Source organism: Petromyzon marinus, chromosome 77 (assembly GCF_048934315.1).
Source record: "Petromyzon marinus isolate PM22_M1 ecotype Great Lakes invasive population chromosome 77, UKy_Petmar_22M1.pri1.0, whole genome shotgun sequence".
In the NCBI taxonomy this organism is placed as follows: domain Eukaryota; kingdom Metazoa; phylum Chordata; class Hyperoartia; order Petromyzontiformes; family Petromyzontidae; genus Petromyzon; species Petromyzon marinus.
Window position 1 is genome coordinate 2,415,739 of NC_133743.1, and position 8,039 is coordinate 2,423,777.

General features: G+C 63.7%; 1 protein-coding gene across 2 annotated transcripts in view; it reads right to left on the reverse strand.

The window, feature by feature from the left end:
- Window positions 1-7,484, reverse strand: part of LOC116937034 (sodium/glucose cotransporter 2-like) — a 56,851-nt gene extending 49,367 nt beyond the window's left edge. Inside the window, exon 1 of one of the 2 annotated variants that reach the window (XM_076056681.1) lies at window positions 7,403-7,484. The gene's annotated coding sequence lies outside the window, so the exon portion shown is untranslated. Of the gene's footprint in view, window positions 1-6,552; window positions 6,646-7,402 lie in introns of those variants that run through there. The other variant, XM_076056680.1, reaches the window with a different exon arrangement.
- Between the last annotated feature and the right edge of the window lie 555 nt (window positions 7,485-8,039).

The following is an 8,039-nucleotide window of genomic DNA, read 5'->3' on the forward strand; positions in this document are numbered from 1 at the left end:
CACCCACTCACCCACCCACCCACTCACCCAGCCACCCACTCACTCACCCACCCATCCACCGACTCACACACCCACCTACTCACCCACCCACCCACCCACTCACTCACCCACCCACTCACCCACCCATCCACTCACCCACTCACCGACCCACTCACCCACTCACTCACCACCCACCCACCCACTCACCGACCCACTCACTCACTCACCCACCCACCCACCCACTCACCCACCCACCCACTCACTCACCCACCCAACCCACTCAGCCACCCACCCACTCGCCCACTCACCCACCCACTCACCCACTCACTCACCCACTCACCCACTCACCCACCCACCCACTCGCCCAATCACCCACCCACTCACCCACCCACTCACCCACTCACCCACTCACTCACCCACTCACCCACTCACCCATCCACCTACTCACTCACCCACCCACCCACTCACTCACTCACCCACCCACCCACCCACCCACTCACTTACTCACTCACCCACTCACTCACTTTCTCACTCACCCACCCACCCACTCACTCACCCACTCTCTCACCCACTCACCCACCCATCTACTCCCACTCACCCACCCACCCACCCACTCACTCACCCACTCACCCACTCACTCACCCACCCACCCACCCACTCACCCAACCACCCACTCACCCACCCACCCACTCACCCACTCACCCACCCACCCACCCATTCACCCCACTCACCTACCCACCCACTCACCCACCCACTCACCCACCCACTCACCCGCCCACTCGCCCACTCACCCACCCACCCACTCACCCACTCCATCACCCACCCACCCACCCACTCATTCACTCACTCACCCAATAACCCACCCACTCCACACACCCACCCACTCACTCACCCACTCCACCCACTCACTCATCCACTCACCCACTCACCCACCCCCACACCGACTCACCCACCCACTCACTCACCCACTCACCCACCCACTCAACCCACTCATTCACTCACCCCACCCACACCAACCCACTCACTCACTCACCCACCCACTCACCCCACTCACTCACACCACCCACCCACCCCTCACCCATCAACTCATTCACTCACCCACCCAACCCACTCACCCACCCACCCACTCGCCCACTCACCCACCCACTCACCCACTCACCCACTCACCCACTCACTCACTCACCCACCCACCACCCACCCACCCACCCACCGACTCACTCACTCACCCACTCACCCACCCACCCACCCACTCACCCACCCACCCACTCACCCACCCACCCACTCACTCACCCACCCATCCACCCACTCACTCACCCACCTACTCACCCACCCACCCACCCACACACTCACCCACCCACTCACCCACCCATCCACTCACCCACTCACCGACCCACTCACCCACTAACTCACTCACCCACCCACCCACTCACCGACCCACTCACTCACTCACTCACCCACCCATCCACCCACTCACTCACTCACCGACCCACTCACCCACCCACTCACTCACCCACCTACTCACCCACCCACCCACCCACTCACTCACCCACCCACTCACCCACCCATCCACTCACCCACTCACCGACTCACTCACCCACTCACTCACTCACCCACCCACCCACTCACCGACCCCACTCACCCACTCACTCACTCACCCACCCACCCCACTCACCGACCCACTCACCCACTCACTCACTCACCCACCCACCCACCCACTCTCCGACCCAATAACCCACCCACCCACTCACCCACTCACCCACCCACTCATCCACTCACCCACCCACCCACCCACCCCCCACTCACTCACTCACCCACCCAGCCACCCACTCACCCACTCACTCACCCACCCACCCACCCACCTCACCCACCCACCCACCCACCCACTCACTCACCCACCCAACCCACTCAGCCACCCACCCACTCGCCCACTAACCCACCCACTCACCCACCCACCCACCCACTCACTCACTCACCCACCCAGCCACCCACTCACCCACTCACTCACTCACTCACGCACCCACCCACCCACTCACCCACCCACCCACTCACTCACCCACCCAACCCACTCAGCCACCCCACCCACTCGACCACTCACCCACCCACTCACCCACTCGCCCACTCACCCACCCACTCACCCACTCACCCACTCACCCACCCAACCCACTCAGCCACCCACCCACCGCCCACTCACCCACCCACTCACCCACCCACCCACCCACTCACTCACTCACCCACCCAGCCACCCACTCACCCACTCACTCACTCAGCCACCCACCCACCCACTCACCCACCCACCCACTCACTCACCCACCCAACCCACTCAGCCACCCACCCACTCGCCCACCCACTCACCCACTCACCCACTCACTCCACCCACTCACCCACTCACCCACCCACCTACTCACCCACCCACCACCCACCCACCCACTCACTCATCCACCCAACCCGCTCACCCACCCACCCACTCGCCCAATCACCCACCCACTCACCCACCCACTCACCCACTCACTCACCCACTCACCCACTCACCCACCCACCTACTCACTCACCCACCCACCCACTCACCCACCCACTCACCCACCCACCCACCCATTCACCCACTCACCTACCCACCCACTCACCCACCCACTCACCCACCCACTCACCCGCCCACTCGCCCCACTCACCCACCCACCCACTCACCCACTCACTCACCCACCCACCCACCCACTCATTCACTCACTCACCCAATAACCCACCCACTCCACACACCCACCCACTCACTCACCCACTCCACCCACTCACTCATCCACTCACCCACTCACCCACCCCCACACTGACTCACCCCCACCCACTCACCACCCACTCACCCACCCACTCACCCACTCATTCACTCACCCACCCACACCACCCACTCACTCACTCACCCACCCACTCACCCACTCACTCACCCACCCACCCACCCTCTCACCCATCAACTCATTCACTCACCCACCCAACCCACTCACCCACCCACCCACCTCGCCCACTCACCCACCCACTCACCCACTCACCCACTCACCCACTCACTCACTCACCCACCCACTCACCCACCCACCCACCCACCGACTCACTCACTCACCCACTCACCCACCCACCCACCCACCCACTCACCCACCCACCCACTCACCCACCCACCCACTCACTCACCCACCCATCCACCCACTCACTCACCCACCTACTCACCCACCCACCCACCCACACACTCACCCACCCACTCACCCACCCATCCACTCACCCACTCACCGACCCACTCACCCACTCACTCACTCACCCACCCACCCACTCACCGACCCACTCACTCACTCACTCACCCACCCATCCACCCACTCACTCACTCACCGACCCACTCACCCACCCACTCACTCACCCACCTACTCACCCACCCACCCACCCACTCACTCACCCACCCACTCACCCACCCATCCACTCACCCACTCACCGACTCACTCACCCACTCACTCACTCACCCACCCACCCACTCACCGACCCACTCACCCACTCACTCACCTCACCCACCCACCCACTCACCGACCCACTCACCCACTCACTCACTCACCCACCCACCCACCCACTCTCCGACCCAATCACCCACCCACCCACTCACCCACTCACCCACCCACTCATCCACTCACCCACTCACTCACCCACCCACCCACCCACTCACCCACCCACCCACCCACCCACTCACTCACCCACCCAACCCACTCAGCCACCCACCCACTCGCCCACTAACCCACCCACTCACCCACCCACCCACCCACTCACTCACTCACCCACCCAGCCACCCACTCACCCACTCACTCACTCACTCACGCACCCACCCACCCACTCACCCACCCACCCACTCACTCACCCACCCAACCCACTCAGCCACCCACTCACCCACTCACTCACCCACCCACCCACCCACTCACCCACCCACCCACCCACCCACTCACTCACCCACCCAACCCACTCAGCCACCCACCCACTCGCCCACTAACCCACCCACTCACCCACCCACCCACCCACTCACTCACTCACCCACCCAGCCACCCACTCACCCACTCACTCACTCACTCACGCACCCACCCACCCACTCACCCACCCACCCACTCACTCACCCACCCAACCCACTCCAGCCACCCACCCAATCGACCACTCACCCACCCACTCACCCACTCGCCCACTCACCCACCCACTCACCCACTCACCCACTCACCCACCCAACCCACTCAGCCACCCACCCACTCGCCCACTCACCCACCCACTCACCCACCCACCCACTCACTCACTCACCCACCCAGCCACCCACCACTCCACCCACTCACTCACGCACCCACCCACCCACTCACCCACCCACCCACTCACTCACCCACCCAACCCACTCAGCCACCCCACCCACTCGCCCACCCACTCACCCACTCACCCACTCACTCACCCACTCACCCACTCACCCACCTACTCACCCACCCACTCACCCACCCACTCACTCATCCACCCAACCCGCTCACCCACCCACCCACTCGCCCAATCACCCACCCACTCACCCACCCACTCACCCACTCACTCACCCACTCACCCACTCACCCACCCACCTACTCACTCACCCACCCACCCACTCACCCACCCACTCACCCACCCACCCACTCACACACTCACCCACCCAGCCACCCACTCACCCACTCACTCACTCACCCACCCACCCACCCACCCACTCACCCACCCACCCACTCACTCACCCACCCAACCCACTCAGCCACCCACCCCACTCGCCCACTCACTCACCCACTCACCCACTCACTCACCCACTCACCACTCACCCACCCACCTACTCACCCACCCACTCACCCACCCCCACTCACTCATCCACCCAACCCACTCACCCACCCACCCACTCGCCCAATCACCCACCCACTCACCCACCCACTCACCCACTCACCCACTCACTCACCCACTCTCCCACCCACCTACTCACTCACCCACCCACCCACCTCACCCACCCACTCACCCACCCACCCACCCACCCACCCACTCTCACCCACTCACCCACTCACCCACCCACTCACTCACCCACTCACTCACTCACTCACCCACCCACTCACCCACCTCACTCACCCACCCACTCACTCACTTACTCACTCACCCACTCACTCACTTACTCACTCACCCACCCACCCACCCACTCACTCACCCACTCTCTCACCCACTCACCCACCCATCTACTCCACTCACCCACCCACCCACCCACTCACTCCACCCACTCACCCACTCACTCACCCACCCACCCACCCACTCACCCAACCACCCACTCACCCACCCACCCACTCACCCACCCACCCACCCATTCACCCCTCACCTACCCAGCCACTCACCCACCCACTCACCCGCCCACTCGCCCACTCACCCACCCACCCACCCACTCATTCACTCACTCACCCAATAACCCACCCACTCCACCCACCCACCCACTCACTCACCCACTCCACCCCACTCACATCCACTCACCCACTCACCCACCCCCACACCCACTCACCCACCCACTCACTCACCCACTCACCCACCCACTCACCCACTCATTCACTCACCCACCCACCCACTCACTCACTCACTCACCAACCCACTCACCCACTCACTCACCCACCCACCCACCCTCTCACCCATCAACTCATTCACTCACCCACCCAACCCACTCACCCACCCACCCACTCGCCCACTCACCCACCCACTCACCCACTCACCCACTCACTCACTCACCCACCCACTCACCACCCACCCACCGACTCACTCACTCACTCACTCACCCACTCACCCACCCACCCACCCACTCACCCACCCACCCCACCTCACCCACCCACCCATTCACTCACCCACCCATCCACCCACTCACTCACCCAGCTACTCACCCACCCACCCACCCACTCACTCACCCACCCACTCACCCACCCATCCACTCACCCACTCACCGACCCACTCACCCACTCACTCACTCACCCACCCACCCACCCACTCACCGACCCACTCACTCACTCACTCACCCACCCATCCACCCACTCACTCACTCACCGACCCACTCACCCACCCACTCACTCACCCACCTACTCACCCACCCACCCACCCACTCACTCACCCACCCACTCACCCATCCATCCACTCACCCACTTCACCGACCCACTCACCCACTCACTCACTCACCCACCCACCCACTCACCGACCCACTCACCCACTCACTCACTCACTCATCCACCCACCCACTCACCGACCCACTCACCCACTCACTCACTCACCCACCCACCCACCCACTCACCGACCCACTCACCCACCCACCCACTCACCCACTCACCCACCCACCGACCCACTCATCCACTCATTCACTCACCCACCCACTCACTCACTCACCCCACCCACTCACCCACTCACCGACCCACTCACCCACTCACTCACTCACCCACCCACCAACTCACTCACCCACCCACTCACCCACCCACTCACCCACCCACCCCACTCACTCACCCACTCACCCACCCACTCACTCACCCACCCACCCACTCACCCACCCACTCACCCACCCACCTGATCGCTGCACCAGTACCACACTTCCACGACTGTGAGCCCGAACGTGAGCGCTGGCCACGGTAGATCCGAGTCCACTCATGCACCAACTCACTCACCCACCAACCCACTCACACTCCCACTCACCCACTCACCCCACTCACCCACCCACCCACAAACTCACCCACTCACCGACTCACTCACCCACTCACTCACTCACCCACCCACCCACCCACTCACCGACCCACTCACCCACCCACCCACCCACTCACTCACTCACCCACCCACTCACCCACCCACTCACCGAACCACTCACCCACTCACTCACTCACCCACCCATCCACTCACCCACCCACTCACCCACCCACCCACTCACCCACCCACAAACTCACCCACTCACCAACTCACTCACCCACAACCCACTCACACTCCCACTCACCCACTCACCCACTCACTCACCCGACCAACCCACTCACACTCCCACTCACCCACTCACCCACTCACCCACCCACCCACAAACTCACCCATTCACCGACCCACTCACCCACTCACTCACTCACCCACCCACTCACCCACGCACTCACTCACTCACCCACCCACTCACCCACTCACCCACTCACCCACTCACTCACCCACCCACCCACTCACCCACCCACTCACTCACTCACCCACCCACTCACCCACTCACCCACTCACCGACCCACTCACCCACTCACTCACTCACCCACCCACTTAACCGGACCCACTCACCCTCCCACTCACTCACCCCACCCACTCACCCACCCTCCTACTCACCCACCCACCCACCTACTCACCCACTCACCCACCCACTCACCCACTCACCCACCCACCCACCCACTCACCCACCCACCTGATCGCTGCACCAGTAACCACACTCCCACGACTGTGAGCCCGAACGTGAGCGCTGGCCACGGTAGATCCACTCACCCACTCACGCACCAACTCATTCACCCACCAACCCACTCACACTCCCCACTCACCCACTCACCCACCCACCCACCCACAAACTCACCCCATTCACCGACCCACTCACCCACTCACCCACCCACTCACCCACTCACTCACCCACCCACCCACCCACTCACGCACCCACTCACTCACCCACTCATGCACCCACTCACTCACCCACCAACCCACTCACCGACCCCACTCACCCACTCACCCACTCACCCACCCACCCACCCACTCACCGACCCACACACCCACTCACCCACTCATGCACCCACTCACTCACCCACCAACCCACTCACACTCCCACTCACCCACTCACCCACTCACCCACCCACCCACAAACTCACCCACTCACCGACTCACTCACCCACTCACTCACTCACCCACCCACCCACCCCCACTCACTCACCCACCCACCACCCACTCACCCACCCACCCACCCACTCACCCACCCACCTGATCGCTGCACCAGTACCACACTCTCCCACGGACTGTGAGCCCGAACGTGAGGCGCTGGCCACGGTAGATCCGAGTCC